Source organism: Patagioenas fasciata, chromosome 2 (genome assembly GCF_037038585.1).
Source record: "Patagioenas fasciata isolate bPatFas1 chromosome 2, bPatFas1.hap1, whole genome shotgun sequence".
NCBI classification, from domain to species: Eukaryota; Metazoa; Chordata; class Aves; order Columbiformes; family Columbidae; genus Patagioenas; species Patagioenas fasciata.
Window position 1 is genome coordinate 40,948,890 of NC_092521.1, and position 20,901 is coordinate 40,969,790.

The 20,901-nt window shown below is 41.5% G+C and overlaps 1 protein-coding gene across 3 annotated transcripts in view; it reads right to left on the bottom strand.

Annotated features, from left to right (window-relative positions):
* The window catches only part of FAM110B (family with sequence similarity 110 member B), a 112,274-nt gene extending 93,630 nt beyond the window's left edge, over positions 1–18,644 (bottom strand). For 2 of the 3 annotated variants that reach the window (XM_065831839.2, XM_065831835.2), the window contains exon 1: positions 18,519–18,644. The gene's annotated coding sequence lies outside the window, so the exon portion shown is untranslated. The remainder of the gene's footprint in view (positions 1–18,518) is intronic. The other variant, XM_065831837.2, reaches the window with a different exon arrangement.
* Between the last annotated feature and the right edge of the window lie 2,257 nt (positions 18,645–20,901).

Consider the following 20,901-nt stretch of genomic DNA (forward strand, 5'->3'; position numbering starts at 1 on the left):
TGCTGTGATAATTGATGAAAACTACACAGGGATTAAAATGAGCACAGGTGCGTGCCTACAGAGTTCAAAGAAATCTGATCCCAAATGAAAATAATTAAAAAAAAAAATAAAAAAAGCTTGAGCATTTTTAGGAATGGATTTAACACAGCCTAACCAAGTAAGCCTAGATTAAGAGTAGGACTTTACAGTCCAGACTTCATGTTACTAGAATTTAAAACTCATGTTTCATAATGGAACAGAAACTTTCATGAGTGATACCTGATTAGGCTGGCATTAACACCCCTCCATACTGTAAGTGTCAGAGTGGATCCAGAGGAAAAAAAATAAAGGCTCTAAAGACAGTAAATAGCACTAAAATACAGACAAGTGTAACAACAGAGCCTTGGCATGAAATCAACATTATTTTTAAATTTGTGAGAGGTAAAAGGAAAGCCCAAGAGCTGAGAATATTTAATGCCAATACACAAATCTGCACAAAACCCACGTTTATTTTCGTTGCCAAATTTATACTGCTAGAGCTGGATCACAATTTCCTTGTACCCATGAGGTCAGGAATTGCTTGAAATGAAATACATGATAGAGCTAATATTTGTGCCAACTAATAACTAATGCAAAAAATGTCAATTTCCCCATTTTTCTGTCCCAGCCTCCTTCAGCAAATCTAACTAGCATGTTGGTAATCCCAAATTTGTTGCACTACTTTGTTAAATGGATTTAAAAGACAAATACACACAAATCACACAGGATAAAGAATTTATTTTGTGCTCAAGGCTTATTGCTGAGCTTCTTTGAGAATAAAAAAAAAAAAAAGCACCCAATTGTATATAAAATAAATTAATTTGTCTCAAAGGCATGCCAATGGAAGACTCCACGTTTATGTAGACTATTCTATAAAACATCTATTTTCTTGCCTAAACTACCTAAAATGCTATTCCTACAGTAACATGTATTCAATCTTCTTTTTGAAGCAGAATCCAGTATATTTTTAGGCATCTCAATAGTAACAGTAGATTACAAATAGATGGATCAGAGATGGAAGTACTCCCCTTCTTGCCCTCCTCATACAGGGGGGCAGCTCAAGGCTCCCTCAATGTGGGACACAAGAGCTAATTAGTGGTACCTCCAAACAGAATTAATTTTTGTTCAAGAATCTTTTTTATTAGTGGGAATGAGGTAATGCTAGCAATCATTTTTCAGAAACACTTCATTGAAATAGCCAACATCTGAAATTTTCCAAGCAGCCCTGTAACTACCCTTACCTCTACCCATGTTCATTTATGTCTTACCACAGACTTACATTTTTGTAGACCCACTACAGTGAGTGCTATCAGAAATCTAAACTAACTGCATCTCCATTTCAAAAATCTAATTGACTTAGAGCCTTGGAAACCTCTGAAGTTTTCACTTGAGATTTTCTAGATTTTCACACCAACCCTCAGATGTCTCACCAGGGCACCAAGCCCGGTCTTTCAATAGACTGGTAAAGAAACTGAATTTAAGACATGAAATCCTAGGGGAAAAAAAAAAAAAGGCCACAAACATATGTTTCTAGCATTTTTGTTTCTTTAAGCAAAAAGCCATAATTGGCCATTACTATACAGCTCAAAAACATTTCCTTTAAATTCCTTAAAACATCAAGAAAGTAATTTGCCTATTGCTTATACCAGCTTGTATACTAGATACTTTTTTAATTAATGACACCAAATTATTTAAATAGCTCCCTAAATACAAAAATTTTGAGGATAAACAAAAGGAACTGTGTAAGGAGAAAACAGTCTTTTACCAACTTCTTGATCAATTAAACATACTGGTAAACAAATTTAGTTGCATGTTTTTGTCCTGGCTAACATTAACATTTTAGATTAATTTGTGCACAACTACATTCAAAACCACAGGGATCATAAAAAGTACAAAAAGCAAGGCCAGTTAAAAAAAAAAAAAAGTGATCAAATGATTTTTCACATTTCAAAAAATTCTGAAGGTCAGTCCAAGCCTCGAGGAAGACAACAGCAGTGGTTTTTTATTACAGGATATCACTCTGCACATAAGAGACCATATATATTTACTGTAGAGTTAATTAACAAAAAGTACACTAAGGCATTCATGGGAAAAAAAATACTTCAGACCCTAAATAATTTAGATACTTTGAAAGAAACAAAATCTAAAATTGCTATAATTTAGTTTTAATTAGTGGATAACTAATTCCTATTACTGCAGGAATTTGCATAGCACATGGCTAATTACTACCCTGTGAAGAGTCTGGGGGCTGGGGGAAAAGGGCTTAAATCTTAACATAGTTCATCAACACAATAAAAATCAAAATACATTTGTTAGTGGTTTTTTTTCTTTTTTTTTTTTTTTGAGAGCAAGTATAAATAAAAACATGCTCTTTAACACACAGGCAACTAAACAGGAGTAAAACTATAAAGTGAATCTGCACAGGAAACCCAGGATTAGGGCTGAAACTCTATTCTAATCCTTCTGTCCACAGAGAGAGCAGTCACCAGGCAGCACGTGGTCTGGGCAGGCACCTACAATCCACAGGCAGGATTTAAAATACTTACAGAAAGATCAAGCTTTGTCCAAGAAAAGTTTCTTTTTGACTTGGGAAGTGGAATATCTGCCTTACTCAAAAACAAACAATAACCCCACACACCAGCTTGTCAGTGATTTTTCCCAGAATGTCACCTGGATGCAGTGCATGTGCACTCAACCCATCATTCCTCAGAATGGACCTGACAGCGAAGAAAAAAGCTCAACAGAAAAAAACCCTCTTCTTGCAAACTTACTAAACAATTCAAGTTGACAAAGCCATATCACACCACTACTCTGTGAACTTTGCATTACCTTTCTGTAAATTCCTGGATTAACTGATGAAGTCTAAGCATTTGGTAAAGGGATTTCCCTAACAACGAAATCATCTTAAAAGACAACATCCTTTCTCTAGTCATTTTGCAGCACCACTTAAAGAACAAGCTTCATCTTTAAATACCATTTCCTTTTGCTACACAATCTTTTCTGATATTTTAATACTAGAATGTGAAGCAAAGTCACATAAGGTGCTACACCAGGAAACCTCCAGTTGGGCCCAGGACCTCAGGCATTCCTGTTGTCTGTAACTGGGGGCTCTTCTGGTGCACCCAGGAGCTAAATGAACATGAGCCATTCAAAAGTCCATGGACCCATTTTGTTTCAGGGAGGATTGGTCCATCACTTTAAAGTACATGGGGAGGGGTTTCTAAAGCCTGTGATTCTAGTTTTGGCATGGAGTGCAATAAAAAAGAAGAACCACAAAGAACAATGTTTTCCAGTGCAACAGCTGTGAGAAGTCTTCGTTTTCCACTAGGACTGAAACTACTGCTTTCAGTCCTAAGCCTTTTTGTCATAAAAGTTTAAATACCAAAGCAGCAAGAGACATTTTGCTTAGATTAGGTGATGCTTCCCTTAAAATGGAGTAGAACTTATTTTGGTGAGATTCAATTCCTAGCCTACTGGTAGGCAGTACTGCCAATAAAACCACAATTTAACACCAGGAAGTGGAAGTATTTTCAGGCTACTTTCTGACCCTTCTCTCTCAAGTATACATGACAAGCTGATTCACATCAGGGCAGGTTTAACACTATTTCGCATTTCACGATCAGGTATTTTTCTTGCCTGAAGAGTCAGATGCAGTCCACCAGTAGATATCACAAAGCAAGGAAGAACAAACTTACTTGTTTCCATACACCACAGGCATGTTTGTTTGTTTGAAATGAAGCTACAGGATCACATTACTAAGTATATTAGGATTTTTATCGTGTTCATTCTTATTTTAAAGCAGTCAGAACATCAGCTGCCATATTTGAAGAAACTATCACAGGCAAGTTAACACACTCCTAAAAATTGGCATTCACTGAGCTGATACTAAAAAGATACTTGGAGAAATAAAATAGCACTTCAGCTTCCAAGCTGAATACTTTTACATAATTAAGATATGCAAATAGAGGGAAACTAAAAAAGAAAAAAGTCTTTACGTGATCTGACCATATCTGCAACCATTTGCCTACTTGTAAAGTTACATCCTTGATTTTCAGGTTAGCAAGAGGAAAGGCTCAGATAGTTACTTTGTATCTGCTAACTTCTGAATATTATTCCTGTGCTGTTACTATCAAGTACTAATATTAATGGTTATTTAAAAATTCATGATAATTATATAAGTTATCCTTTTTAAACAGCTTACTGTATTACATGCTAAACAGCTTTATCCTGCATAAAATTGAGCCTAAAATGCAACAGAGCATCTTTATCGCAACCCTCATTTTTTCCTTTGAACACCAAACTCATTATGTTCTATAAGGAGAATAAAGTCTCCAAAAGAAAACCAAATTCTTTCTTTCTCAAAGACAGGATCTGAAGAGATTGCATTAAAAAAGGTTTTATTCTTGGCTCAAATACGAACATTTGGGAATCACTACTTTTGAGTAAGGACTCACCCACTTAAAGGCGGAATTTATTCTGAAAATCGGTGTGAAATTTCAAGGGAAAAAACCCACACACATACTTCGCACTTCCCAGCTTTTGGTAGTTCTCCAGCTAAGACAAAAATCTCAAAATAACCTCTTCCCCATATAACTGTTTTCTCATAGATGTTGCCAAGTTATCTTACACCACCAGCAAGAACTTCTACAAGAAGTAACTACTTCCAGACAAAGTAAATCAGAACACAGACATTAAGTGAAAATTAAAAGCATTTGAAGTATTTTAGAAGAGATACCTGAGAGCAGGGTGTGAGGAATACATTTTACCAGGTGCCCACCACAGGCTGCCTTGCCACCCATCTGTTCAGTGCCCTTCAGATGCCATCAGGGAGCAGCACTGTAGCTCAGGGATTGTGGGCCACCTCATCAAGACACAGGGGAGGACATGAGTTTCAGTCCAGCCCCACCAGTAAGCACTACGTTCCTATCATAGCTAACGGTCCTCAGAGGAGCAACATTTCTCCTTTGGATTCAAACCATGTACTGTAACTGTTTCCCCGGACTGGGTCCAAACCAGCTGCAGAAAGGGAAAGCCCATCTAAAAAACATATCAGGTCCCTACAGAAACATTTAAACAAAGAATATCATTTGTGCATGTACACATGTGGACACCATTCCTGTTGCAGAAAAAATACCAGGGGATAGGGAGGAGAATTCAGTCTTTTGTCTCCAAGATGACTCAAGATTACCTGGAGACATCCACATAATGTTTCTTGAATGTTGAGGAATGCTGCAAGTCCTATGGTCAGTGGTTCAGGTCATAAACCAGAGCTCTCCAAACTACTCCTTTTCCCTGCCTCAAGCATGCACATTTTCCTGGGAACATTGTTTTGTGTATTCTCCCAGTGTTTTATGTGAAGGGATTGCTCCTTTCTCTCTGCCTATGATGCAAAACCTTGACTGTGACCTGTGAGTGCTCTGTGTGGTCAAGCTGCTGGCACAGCAGCCCTTGAAGTGGGTCTCCCATAGAGCGCCCCTCTCAGAACCGGAGGTAGAGGACACCAAAGGATCCAGGAGGAATCCAACCCAGAGGCCAGCCAAGCCCCGATCCCAGGCAGGTGGTAGACAAGGCCATGTACCATGGCCTACTTCTTCTCAAGAGCATCAGGGAACGGGACCACAAAGCACACCCCACCACTAGGACACATCCACTACATGTGACTTGCCATCAAGACTGATGGGAGAACTGCAAGAAGATTCTGCCCTGAGCAGGCACTGGGCCTCTGCTTCGCTGCAGATGTGTCTCTACGAGCTGCCTTTACAGCAGAGTCAGAAAAAAAAGGCATCACACAGCAGCTATTTTGACAAATGCACTCCCTTCACAAGTGCCAGTCTCCAGCTACAATTACTGCACCAGGCACCAGCTCATCTTCTTTTCCCCTTTTTATTTAAATACCTACACCCTGGAATGTGCACAGGAGTAAATTAAGGTACTTTTATTATATAGGTCAAGTCCTGGCCTGTACATCTGCATACATTAGCATAAAGGTAAAAGTACTACAGACATCAAAAATGAAGCATTAATGTTAGCTTAAATACACATCCTAGAGATTATTACAAGGAAAAAAAATACTAACTGAAAAAAATTTAAGACAACAGAAAAGTAATAACTGAGAAAGTGAGGCAGTATTAAATTTGAACCTTCTCCCCAATAATTTCCCCTTGTGAGTAGTTAGTTGCATTTTACAAGCAGACAACACAAAAAAATCAGACATCTTCAGTTTACAACATTCTACATTTCATGGGTACTCATGCTGAAGACCAACTATATAATTCAAGACAATTCAGATCAGTTTTGAAACGCGCTTTTAAAAAAAGCTGTACACAGGTTTACAAGTAGAACACATCCATTTTCTTCCCAAGTCAGAATAGAATTGGTTAAAACAAAAACCATCGTGTAACTGAGAGCAATTAAGCAGGTACGTTTTGTAATTTCTCAGCAGGGGAAAGAAGTTCTCCTACACTTCAGGTTGCCAAAGGCTGTGAAGCTGTGATCAAAGACATGATAATACTGAAAAACAAGAAAGAGACGCTGGACAGCAACCCAATGGCACTCTGCCTTCTTTCTCAGGAGCCTTCAGAGGTACAAAGCCCAGCAGCCAAGACTAACCCAGACATACTCTCAGCGCTCTAATTCCCTCCTCCACGTCCTTAACAACCTGTGCCTCTTCCCTGTCCTTGGAGAATACTCAATAGAGGTGCCAGCAAAGTTTGTAGGGTGGTGACCACAGAGCTTCTCACATTTTCACCTATACTTTTATTAATTGTCATGCCAATGAGCTAGCTGATCATGGATAATAATTTTAAGAGCTGTTTGACTTGATGAACAAGATAAACAGTACTCAAGTGAAGTATATCTCATTGTCTGAGACCGCAATCTTTGCAAGTCCGAAAAGTAAATTCTGACACTGACATTAGAAAAAACCCAGCCTAGGAAGATTTGCACAACTCTGTAAAACAGTTTCAAAAAAAGAAAAAAGTTGTATCCGTGTCACTGCTCTATGTAAGAACAAGAGGATATTTTCTTCACTCCAACATATCAGTTATTAGAATAACACTTAAAGTGGATTTTAAAAGGCCCATGTTCTATACATTGCCTAGTAAGAAGAGGAAGGTATTAAGGAAACAATGATAAAACCACTGTTGAAACTCCAAAATTGTCAAGTAAAAAGAACTTAGTGCAAAACTATATTACTGTTTCTTTCAGTTCAGATTATTATGGTACAAACACACTTCATGAGGGTTGCTAGCACTCTCAATCTGGTTCGACATCAGAAACAGCTGACTTTCAAATCCTAGATGGCTTTCACAATTTGCACTATATTGAATGAAACATTCCATAAAAGCAAATCACGCTGATTAAGGAACAGGTTTTGTTTCTCATTAGAAATTCAACTTCAAATTAGTGAAAGTTCTAGGCATGGGAAAGACACAGTAGAAAGACTGGAACCTCACAGCAGCCAACTTTGCATCAGAGTATCTGTACCACAACTGCCATAACACAAACTGCCTCCTTGCCCTCCTGTCCGACTCACACTACAATTCCTTTATGCTCAAACTGCAGCAATGGGTGACATGCCACCAGCCTGCACCAATGCAATGCTAACCACGTCCACTCCTAAGCACAATTATACCTATATACAATTTGTCCCTAAGGCACAAATACTACCAGGGCTTTTCCAATACTGGTTTTGGTCCCTCCTGTCTCCATCTCAGCTGCAACACCTAGCAGAAACGGAGTTTGAGGGGAAAACGTTTTGGCCCTGCAGCATAATGGGAATGAAGGCTCCTGCGAGAGTAAGCGTGTGTCTGCAGGGTAGGCAGCTCTTTCACTCTACATTTACAAAGCTCTCCTCCAACCAAGTTATATAATAATATTCTGCTATTCAGCAATAAAGCAAGCCTACTGTCATTAGTAGCTTTTGATTAGCATTGACCATAGTGATAGTGCAGGAGGCAAATATCCCTCTCTACTCTCTGGCTGAGCAGTGCAGCCCACATGACACAGGAAAATTCAGGTAGGAAGTGGAGCGTGAGGATCAGATTTCATATTGGGGTAGGACACCTTATAAAAAGTCTTTTCAGTAACAGTCAACCAGAAGTAATACAGAAATCAAACTGGTTGACTGCAACAATCTAAACAGCATCATTTGATACCTTCACAGCAGTTATTGGATAATGACAGTTTAGGGAAAGGAATCCTGTCTTTATTAAAACCAAGACAGCTGGAGGAGAAAGCCCCATCCTACAGCTTCCATTTTAGGCGAAGTTATGAAACAATTACTGCTACTTAGCCAGCAAAGCACAAGTTAATACAGCTATTATCTCACCAAAGCCTACAATTCTTTAGGTCTAGTCTTCACGAAGACCACTTTAAAACATTTAAAATACAAGGTGAACATCCATATAACCATCTCTGTACACGTCTCTTCAGGTGTGGTAAGGATGCCAGTCCAGAAAGCACCGTGCAGTGCACAGTTTCCCTCCCAGGCACTGGGAGGACAAGCAAGTATACCCACAAAGCTAGGGTACAAAAAGAAGTCCAGAAAGTGACATGCATGTTCACCATCACACAATGGACAAGCCACTTGTGAGGACACGGCTGTTTCACGAGTGCACAGTATCAAAATCACAGTGATTATGCAGGTTGCAAAGACACCAAAGCGCAGCACATGCTGTAAATGTTCACATAGGGTGGGCTTCAGGGACAGAAGGGGGACGGCATCACCACAGAGCGCAAACAAAGGCAAGAAACATCAAGCAAAGTCCAAGAGCTGTCCAAGATGTGAGGAGATGCTATTTGAGACCACTGGATCCTTGGGAGGCCACCATACTCCAAATTGACTGTATAATGCTTACAAAGGTATCCTCTAGGATGGTCCTATACCAGTTTTAGTCCAGTGTCTGATTCCCCGCTCTACAGAAAATCAGCCCTTACCTGCTGGCATTAAGGGAGGCCTTCTTATGTTTTCATTCACATTCATCATTTTTTTGGACAATTTTCCTTTGTCCTTGAGCCCTCCAGCCCACATAATAAGACAGGTGATTGAGAGTAGTATGCCATTTACTCAGTTTTGCATTTTTATTATACTGAGGAGAAAGTATGCTGCAATCATCTTGTTTTATCTCATCAGTACTCCTGTTCTTTGATATATTTTTTTTTGGATAACAATCATGTAGACAGATTAGCAGGGTGATATTTCACATAGTTTTTGGTCTTTATGGTTCATTCTCTCACTTAACTATGTTTGCTGTCAGTTGCCAGGTTCCTAGATTAGGAAAAGGTAATTCACACATCTGCCTACATTAATTAAAAAAAATAAAATAAAATAAAATTTTAAAAAGGCAACACACCACAACACAGAAAGGCCAGAAGGGAGCAGATGATTTTCCAGTCCCACAGAGCTTTGAATACCCCATTTAAAGTTCCACTCCCAACACTGACAGCCCAAAGAAGCTCCAAGAAAGGTACGCAAGAAAATTTTGTTCTGCATGCTACTGATTTTATACTTGCTGAGTGAAAACCATATGTCTATTTGTGTGCATTTCTGCAATTTCACTTTTTCATTCATTAAGATGAGAAATTGCTTCTTTTATGCAATCTGCTACTTTTCAGATAGCAAAATATTGTGATGTCTGGTAGCAGCCTTGCTGGTTTTGGCTTTAGGAGGCTTTTTTTTCCCCCCTTCTTCCTGTGAGAGGAAAGCTTTTCCCAAAGGATTTAAGTGATTTCATAAAACAAATGTAAAAACAAAGACACTTTTGTTTAAGGACTGAAGGTTTTGTTTTGTTTTAAGGGGGATGGAGAGGGAAGGAAATGAAAAATGACACTGATCATCTTTCAATTAAACAGGAAAAAAAAAGAAGATATCTCATTCCCATAATAGAAACTTTGTGATAGCACAAACTTGCTATAATAAACAGGTCACACCAAAAAAAAAAGGCAAGTTAAGATTTTTTCTAAATAAACTCATTTTGTTTATTACAGTCACAAGTGAACACCTCAAACCACTACAGCAAAGATCAGACTAAAACATTTTTCTCTCTGAATTCAAGAGCTTACATTGTACATTCCTATATGCTGTGCTTCATTAGAATCAGTTTCTCCTTTTCCTCAGTCTATCAAATGGGAAGAAAGAGGAAACAAAGACCCAAAAAGTGTGGCTTTACATACAAGAAGATTTGGGGGATTCACTTCAGCTGAACCAAAGTTCTAGCTGAATTTCTCAATAGGCATCATTTCATTTACTATAATAGGACCCAATACTACAACAGGAGTAACCCCTTGAACTTGCGCAGCAAAAAAGGCTGATGAGGACAACACAGTAACAATAAATAAAAGAAAAACTAATTAAAACATCTGAAATCCTTCTGCAAAGCATGCTTGGAGGTCTTGCAAAAAATCTGAGCAGACCTTCACATCTGCAAATGTCCTGCAAGCATTTACACAAACACATTGCAGAAAACACGTGTTGCAGAATTCGGATTCTAGTTTTCGATTAGCAGATATTAATCCATGGAATTAACTGACTTATCAGTAAATCTCTATATATTGTATCAAGTTTTATTACATACAGAGAAGTTTAACAGCCACAAGCAATCTTCAGTGAGAAAACAACCTGTCCAAAAGGAGCAAAAGTGATCTAAGAAGTCTCATTCACACTGCCTACCATTTAAATTCATTCAGAATTGCCATTCACTGAAATTATCATTCAACATCCAAAACTAACACACCAGGAGAACTCAACAGCAATAGACTTCAGTAATATTACAGCTGAGAAAGGTAAAAAAATATAGATAATAAGAATTTTGCAATTAAATAAAACATGCAAGTAAAATCTATCACATTTTAACTACTTGTACTTATATGACTAATTTACAAATGTTAGCACTAAATTTGACTTTTTCTAAATGTAGTCTTGAAGTCAATGCATGCATGGGAAGCAACAAGACGTTATTTTAATTAAGATGTTAAAAAACAGGTCTAAAACCATTTAGGGTAGACAGAAGGATAAATAACAGTCTGTCAAACAGACCACAGCATTACTTTTTATACATATAAAGTACAAATAAAATATATACTATGATCATCTTAAAAGTGTTCTACCCAGTCATTACTTCATTTTCTTCCTTCCTAGTTTAAGCTGCATATATATATATATATGCACATACACACACAAGAAGCAGTTTTATTTCCAGTGGCCCCCTGACCTCCCACATGGTAACATGCACAGATTAACTTGTCAAATAGAGAAAGACAACATACAAAGGTCCTTACATATCCAAAGGTCTGAGTCCACTCATTAATTTGGGTTGTTACTTAAAATAGACTTGTATGATACTGTGTGTAGGTACTGGACAAAGAGGAAGACACTGTTACCAACGGTTCTTTCACTTCAGCTCCTATTTGCACAAAAAAAACACCATGTGGAAATCTTAAAGTTAAACCACTGGAAGGTTGCGGAGCAACTTTTCTTCCCCCATTCTTCTGCCCACAATTCTTCTCTTTTCTTTTGCTTTGTTTATGAACTATGTGAAACACAGTGTAATTTACAGATGCTCACACCTAAAAGGTTCTTCTGCAGTTTGCTCCAAGGTTGTTCTTTGTTCTTTCCCACTGTAACCTCCCTTCATTCAAAATGTGTTTTTCTAAACTGTGCAACACCAACCAGCTAATAGATACCCCACAGTTAAATGATAGCAATAAATAAAACATGAGCTTTCCAATTTAATTTGGACATAAGTTAACGTGCATGCTGAGTTCATGTGTAATATATAAGCGTTTCTCCTTCATTTCCCTGTCCACCAGTTTGTTCATTCAGTCTTCCCATAATTCTCATTCTCTTGCACTTCTTCATGTGCGCGTCTTCCAGGTTTTATGTCTGTCTCTTGTACCACCTACTCCTTGTTCCAATCCACTTCTCTCTGCTTCCCAGTCTGACCATGCTCACCATGAACACACAGTTCCTTTACCTATTAACAAGAGGGATGTTCCTTTCCACTTGCTTGAGCTGCAGACGATACTGGATGCTGCTGTTATCTTCCCTGTCCAATAAAGTCTTAAAACATTTCCTCCCATTTCTTAGTGTAGACTTTTCCAAGACCTCAAATTGTAACAGGAAATTGTTTGAGTGATTTTGTTTTTTAAAGAACAAAGCAAAGAATCAGGAGACAACTGTTCTGCTCTCTGATTTCCTACAGACTGTTTGAATTTAGGTTGAATCTCTCCTTTGTAAATCTGAAGTAACTCTTCTACCTCATGCAATAATATTTGGAATTTGAAGGCTGTCAAGTGAAAGACGCTATACAAATGCAAAGTCTCATCTTTTTAAACAATACACTCAGCACTCATATAAAACAGCAATAGGAGCAAATGAAAAATCACAATAAGTGTATAGCCTAATAACACATGCTAAAAGCTACCAAGACAACAAATTCAATTTTCCCTGAAATTAACTCTTCTGATGGCTGAACACAATCTCTTCATGTTTATTTCCTATGGGGGATGCTGACACATGGAGCTCATTACACAGCTCCTCTTTAAAGACAAAAACATACAAGCATTTAAAGCAAACATCTAAGATACAATAGAACAGATTTTTAATAAACTATGCTGGAAAGGAGTGTGCAACTGCATTACTTCTGAGGAAGTTAGACACCTGCCTTATAAATTCAAAACAAACAGGCATAAAGCAGTATCAAGAGACTGATCTTGCTTTGATGTACAAACACACTCAAAGCATCTTGCTTTTTTAATGATTCTTCAAGACGCATCCACACAGATCGCATTCATTCTCGTTCCTTTCTGAAGGGTCATCTTGAAACTTCCAGAAGTTTGCACGAAAAAAACAGCTACAAGAGAGCTTACAACCCTAAAGGCCCTTATGCTACAGCAAAGATCAAACTAAGACAATGCAGCGAAGCCTTCGAACCACATACACCTTCGTTATGCTTTCTGTGAGGCACATGCCTCTTTGGTGGGTACCAGACAAATCTTCAGAGGTACTAGATAAAGTATCTGAACTGACATGATCTCATATCTCAATTTGGTCCCGCTGGTCAGGTAGTGTTGGCCTTTGTACAGCTCAGCACCAGTGCCCAGGTCACTACACTTGGAAAAAAACCCACAGACGAGCACACAGCCTCCTGGCTGGGAGTTCCCACCCCGGATCTTCAGTGGTCCCGCACTTCACCTCCTGCCCAAGGCGCTGCCTGAGTCCCTCCGCAGGCAATACCTCCCTATTCCTGCTCCCACGAGCATACTCCTCAAACAAGAGGACGCAGCTGGCGCCACAGAGCACCCCTAACACCAGAGAGCACAACATCAGGCTGAGGATAGATACAAGCACACACTCAAGAGGAAAGCATATTTTTTAAATTTATTTCTGGGTTCAAGACGGCCATCGTGACCTCCAGCCTACACATCCATTTATGCATTTGCTGTCCCACGCATATTAATTTGTGATTATCTTTAATATTTTATGAGTTATACTTGATCCCACCCCATTATACACCAGAAAGAGAAGAAAAAGCAGCAGCTACTAACGTCATAGATTGGGGTTTGCACTTGTTATAAGTTCAATTCACCATCAAGTGCCTGGACAACATATACTCCCCAAAAATAAATAGTTCTGCTCATCACACCTCCTCCACTGAAATGTCTTCTGTTTAGGTTGACTAACAGTGAAGATTGAAGCACAAAAGTTATGGTAGTTTGAGTTAGTTGAACTGTCCATTTCCTTAACAGTCATGTACAAACCTTAACCCAAACTGGGACTTAAGAGAACTACAGCTGGGAGGGCATCCAAAATCTGACAGTTCGGAAACTCATTTTGATTTCCCATGCACAATATTCTAACACTCCTTCAACAAGTCATCAAATCATCTTCCTGTATGTCAAGTTTTTAATCTAAAATTACAGATGAACCTTTGGTTTACGACCCTCCTTCTTCTCCAAGAATTTGCCCGAGGGAGTTTATTAGCAGCTGCAATTTCCCCTCTCTGTCATTACAAAGCTACAAAAGCCAGCACCGCTTAAGTTTTGGTCTCCTGTCTAACTCCAAACTGTTCACACCCCATCACCCTTGTAGCCTGGATATCCCTGTACATCTTCTGTTAGAACTGAATATTTTCTGTATACAGGTGACTGGAACTATGTACAATATTTGACATGAAGTCTCCCTAATGCCTTGCACGATAACTTGCCTATCTCCACTGAAGAGCTCTCACTGAGGATGACATTTGCTTTCATGTTATGCCCAACACCAAATACAGTCACGCCTGTTTGACTATAGCATTCAGGCTTTTCCTCCAGGCTTGTTTTAAGGGATGACCTGCCAGCTGGTAGCAGATGTGTTGTTGATAATCACTCAGTAGATAACTTCACTTTTAGAGCTATTTAACTTCCTCTCATTCCTATTGCTTCAGTCATCACAGGCATTCAGTTCTTCCTGTGCAATAATCCAGCCCCACTCGGTGCTGACTGTGTTTCCTAACTTTGCCTCATCAGCAGTCGTCCTTTGCATAGAGTTATCTCAGCCAGAACGGCGAAGTAAAATACCAGCCCCACACTAATGCCAATCTAGAGCAATAATTCCTTTATTCATACAGTCACAGTTTCTCCTTCAGGTTGCTCTCCCAAGCCACCTCACCATTCTTTAGCCAAGCCTCATACTTCCAGTTTAGTCATTTTCAGTGTCGGCCATGGTTTACACACATTGAACTGAAGCCTTCTGCTCCTTTTGTCTAGGATATTCAGTATTTAACCAGTAATAATATGACTTTAGTCTTCCATGACCTAATTTTGGCAAATCCATGATGCATTTTATCCTGTTTTCCACTTATCTTTGTATACTTCATTACTTTTTCCATTCCAAATTTGTTCTAAATCCTTGAATACTATTAGGACCAGAGCAAAATGTGAACAGATCTCATTCTTCTCTCCTCCTTTTAAAATAAATACAAGTACATTTCTTCTACTATATTACTACCACAACTGCTACATTAAACTTGACAGATAACAACCAAAACTTTTTTTCAACCTGGCTCCAGTGTTCTGCACCAACGCTTTCAGACCCCTAAAGTTGAGACCCTTCGCTTCCTTAGTTTGACTGTGTTAAATCTGGAAGCAGGAATAAGACATTTATTCTAGTCATTTCTGTTGACACCCCATTTTCTTCCCCCATATTCAAATACTCATCCCTATCTAAAACTGGTTACAACTGCTAATTTTGGAGGCATGAGACATTTTTCAACTACAGTATAGTCCTCAGAACATCAGAGCCAAGTTCTCCTCTTTTTTTTTCCCTTTCTTCATCTTAATTGTCTTCATGCTCTAGCTTTTGGCAATACATGTGCTATCCTTGCAGTTTTTGCTCTCCAATGATCAATCCCCTCCTTCGCTTCATTCCTTACAGGTTTTCCAGTAACTCGCAGTATCTTATTCTTGCAGCAAGGTCCGCAGCCCCACTTGGCAAGCTTTTCATCCTCCTCAAAATGCAGCTGTTGTACCTTCCACTTGAGAAAGCCCAAGCCTTTTTTTATTATTACTTAAACCTGTAACTCCTACAGGTCTTCAGCCCTGCAGACTTTCACAAACTAGTTCCTCTAACTTCCCAGAACTTGCCCTGCTAAAATAAAACTTCCTTGAAATAAACACACTCTGTAGCTGATATATACTTATCCTTCAGTTTAATTTAAAATTATTAACTTGTGGCTAATCAACACACGTGCTTAAGGCCTTGTGGAACAGAGCTGTAACCTAGCAGTGGAAAGCAAGTCTCAGTGTCAGCCATGGAGAGACCAGAGACACTCCTTACTCAGCATTCAAAGATACGATCTCTAGTTCTGGGCAGGCTGTAAATATGAGCCTTCATTTACTCTGCATTCCACTACAATTAATGACCCAAATCTACCCTATGATAGTTCAGTGTACTGATTTCCAATCTAACTATGTCACCACTGGGAAACATACTTACAAAAGCGCATTTGAGAAACATATTCCTTTTATACACCAGTACGGTACTTCAAGTGCACTCTGTAGCTCTGGGCAGCCAGAACACATTTGCAGGGCTAAGTTCTATAATTTGACTCAGCTTTGCCTCACGAAATCAACGTTAGCCCTCCAGATTTTGGAGCATAACATGAACCTTTAACAGAAAACCATCTCACATCCACTGGAAGACTCTACCAATACTAAGTGCCCCCAGCAACAATTTGAGATCACAAGACTCCAGCATGCACACCATAAGGTGTAGAGGAGGAGAGCGCTGATGGCCAAGTGCTATAGCAGGACATGGAAAGAACTGCTCTGGCACAGCAACAGCAAATTATCTCTATATGAATCTAGAAAACACCAGTTCCCTCTTAACTTTACCTTGTGATACAATTTTCTTAACAAGGATAAACTGACATGAGGGCAGTTTAGGCCCTCTGTGCAATAGAATGAAGTTGTTGGCGTAGGCTATCAGTTCCATCAAGGCCATAAATCACACTAACCACCACATTCCTGGTATACCTGCATCTACTCTGCGGCACACAGGCACCTCCTGCCCACAGAGGCGAAACTCACTACTGCAGCATGAAATATCAACTGATAAGTCACCAGCCCACATAAAATGGGGTCCCAGGCAGGGCATTCAACTCTGTCAACTTCAACAGCCTCACACCACAGCAAGGACCACCCGCTGCCTCTGAAGGACCACTGGCGGCCTCTGCACCCACCTCCTTTGGCCATCATCACCAACAGGGACATGTCCCCAGGGAGCACATTCACATTGCTGGTGCCTTCTGCTCTCCTGACCAGTCTTATAAGCTCAAGCCAAGCCTCCACAGAAGTGGGGTGTTCAGCCACCTGGTGATCGAGGAGCAGGGATGGCACTAGACACTTCTAAAAAGCAATTAACTGTGTTAGTTTCACAGGAGATAATAATGTACCACCTTTTACTCCAGAAGTGCTTAAAAGTGTTTTATCTTGTTAATTCTAGGTCAGCTGAGCACATGTGTGGTATGGATTACACTGACCCTTTTAGAGTTCTCAACATTTTTAAGTAAGTAGGACAGTTAACATTAGACACAAGCCAAGCTGTGCACCTCCTATACACCATGCACCAAGATCAACCAGCAGGCTTTACGGGCAGAAACAAGGACAAGCTGCTTTATAAACCATGGCTCTTATTGCAAATGAGTACAAATGTGAAATAAATTATAAATCTGACCCAGTATCGTATTAAATCAATTACAGGCATTGTACAAGAAAAGGAAGTTGAAGTGACCTTTGCAAATTCACCCAACAAATCAGTGGCAGATTTACAAACAAAGCAAGTAGCTACAGCTAAGTGATAAAAAGGTCTGCATGAAAGATAAAAGTTGTCTTACTGCTTGCAAAATACAATAGCATTGTCATTTTAAGAACAAAGAAGTTTCACCCTTAAATATCTGAACACAGTAACTGTAGACTTTCAATACAAGCAAGGATCAACACAAAAATGACCGTAAAATTCCAGTTTAAAAAAGTTAATACTATGGTTCACTAAAGATGTTAATTTGCCAGTGCCGGGTCTTTTAAAATTTTAACGTTCTTCTATGCCCTGTGAGCTGTCGTATATATTGGACCCTAGGACACAAATAATTCCATTGTTTTCCCTTCTTTTCACATATGCTTTGTCTGACTGAGGGAAAAGGGAAGAAAAAACTAGACATTTACGTAAATTACCTTTTGAATAAGCCTCCTCCCTTCTCCCAGCTAAAGTTTTCTTAAGGTCAGATTAACACTTTGAAACGAAACCAGGCACCGGCAGGCCCGGTTTCAGGCGATGATGTTGTGACAGATGCAGCGCAGACCCCGAACAGGGCGAGCGCCGACCCGGGGGAGGCGGCCATGTGCTCAGCTCCGCATCCCCCGACACGGCATCCCGGGGAGGAAGTTCACACTTCGCACCGACCCGGGGAATTAACTCGGAGCAGTTCAACAGCCATCATTTCCAGCGGCTTTCTCTTGGGCCATATGTTTTCCCCTGACATTAGTGAGGAATTTCAGCGGAGCCAAACCACTCTGTCCGCCCCGCCGCGGACCCGCTGGCAGGCTGGGGCCCGGAACGGCCACCCCCAGGGCATAGGACGAAGCCGTTCGGCCCCGCTTCCGCACGGGGCACCTACCCCTCCGGGCTGCTCTCTGTCACCGGAGGGAGCCGCCCGCCCCGCCGACCCCCGGCAGCAGGGCAGGGCGGCTCCTGCCACAGCGCCCGGCGGGGCCGAGCCCCCTGCCCGTCCCCTGGACAGCGCGCCGCCGCCAGCCCCGCACCCCACCCGCGCTGCCGGCCCCGGCCCCCTCCCCAGCCGCCCGCCGGGGCTGGTGCTGGGGGGCTCCCGCCCGCCGCCGCTCCCCAGAGCCGCCCCCAGCAAGCAAGGAACCGCTGCGGGACGGCGCTGGGCTCAGCCCCGGGCCCCGCCGAGCCCCGAGCAGCAGCCCGGCCCGGCGCTGCACCTCACCGCCGCCCTTACCGTCCTCGCCAGCGCGGCGCAGGAGCCTCCCGGAGAGGAGCGAGGCGAAGCCGCGGGGAAGAGCAGGGAGCCGGGGCCGAGAGAGCCGCCGCCGCCGCGAGGAGGAGGAGGAGGGGGCGGAGGATCGGCAGCCGAGGGGAGGAGACGGGGGGCGGGGGAGCCGAGCGGCTGCAGCCGCCCGCCCGTCGCGCAGTCGGCGCTTCCTCCCGACACGCCGCCGAGCCGGGCCGGGCCCAGCGCGGGGGCCGGAGCGTGGGGTCCGCCCAGCGCCGCCGGGCACGGCTGTCGGGGCGGGAAGCCCCGGGCGGGCGGGGATCGCCCCTTCTCCTGCCCGCGCTGTGCAAAGGGGACCCGCCGCTGCCGCCTTTGTTCGGCCGAGCGGCGCCCAGGAAGGGCGGGCAGCGGGGTGGCAAGCTGGGCGCTTCTCCCACGCGAGGGTTGTTCCTCCAGCCCTGGCAAACACGGAGTAACTTCACTAAAGTTAATTTGGGTTTGTGATGAAAACCCCCTCCACCTGTGCCAACTGCTGCTCGGCATCCAGCATTGAAGTCAGCCTACACACGGTGCTTCACCTGCCTGTTTACGCCTCAGGAGCTGACTGGTGACTCCGGTTAAATTAAGTTTTGGGTTTTTTTCATTGCAAAGGGTAGATGGGATCTTTAAGACTGGTTTCTTCGCATTCTGCACTTGGCAGCCACCAAGAACTATTAAAAAATGAATTTCAGTTACACCTTTATCCCATTGTCTGTGGCAGTTCACAGATTTCCCTTCAAACCTGGGTTGTCATTTGCTTATTGATCTACATATCCCGTGTAGATCTGACTGATCATTGAGGTGTCTTTTGAAAGCACATCTTTTGCCACAGTACACCATCGCTCATCGTATAAACCTCCTCTAACCTTCCTGATTTCAGTCCTTCAGGTACTAGACTTCATGCAGCCCTGTCACGCGACTTAAAATAGTAGAAAGGGGAACATTTTCCCTCATTCATGTCTCACTTAGAAGAGACTAACAGACTTAAAAATGCCCTTTTATGAAACCTTCTCTGAAGGGTAGTTAGACTGCAGTCATTTGTAAAGAGGTGGAATAAGCAAAACGACTCAACCTACAAGGACTATCTACAAATGAACTTTTAAGAAACCAAAAACAAAATTAGACTATCCTAGGGTTGTTAAGACCAGGCATAAACTGAAAAGCTCCTTGTCCAAACAGCCTCCCTTAAAAGCTCTTTTCCCTAATGTTCATTAAGCCCCAGCAGTTAAAAGATCCCACCTGGGGGTCTTCACTGTTTGACCAGAGTTCTGTTTCCCAGGCTGTAAGGAGCAGAATAGCACAAGGCTTTTGGTGCTCAGCAGGCTCATTGGGTTTAGTATTAGACTGAGTTACTTTGGTGTGCTCTTAAGAAACAAATACTTCATCGGTTCCTGTAGCTATTGCCTAGAAGTTACCTGTGAGGTCCATGAGGTGCCTGTTGCAAGGCACAGGTGTGTGAGGAAGGAGGGGAACATGCACCTTTTGTGCGCTTCCACGTTTTTAACAAGGGTTTGCTGCTTCCTGCGTGTGGTAGCACAGCCACATTAGAGAATGGGAGAGAAAAGTACCTCGTTTGAACCTTCTGTAGCTGTGTTGTGGGGGGAAATAATTTTTTGTTATTGTTTTAAAATTCTCAAAAAAGGAAGATGAATTGATATAATTTTGATTGCTGGGGGGAAAAGAAGTCTGAAAATATAAAACCATTTGATAGATATGGAGAATCCTGTTTAAGCCATCAGGCAGCCTTGAGTAAAGTCAATGTGCTAGAGGTGTGAGCTCCATCATCTATGCTAGGTACTGCCCAGTCCTGCTCAGAGCATTATTTCACTAGGGACAGAAGCCAACCATCAGCCCCAAGGTCTGTGCTGAAGAGAGCCTGGGCCACACAATGGGCTGCTCATTTGTCACGTAGGTGTTCAATATAGCGACACCCTTGTAAAAGGTGTGACCAGCCCTTTGTTCTTTAGGCTGGATATCTGTAGTAGTGCGAGAAGCAGGCAAATACACCTCATCTCTGTTTACAGGAAAAATTAGATGACTTGTTATGGCCAGATTTCCCTGTTCCTGATCGAAACAGAGGCTTACCAATATTGTAATTCCAGATCAATATACAAATGTTTGTTAAAGCCTAGGCATGTGTATTGTGCATCTATTGTGCCCTTACTGATGAAATAAGAGCTATGGAGTTGTTTCTTACACTACTAACTGTTAAGTTTTTTCACACCCAGGTGTCCCATGATGGATAGCTTCAATAAATTATGCCACACTGTGCAGCTGCTGCCTCTGGAAGGAAGTATAGAATGATACAATTAATGTCTTACCTTTGTATTTTAATATAGCTACTAAAATA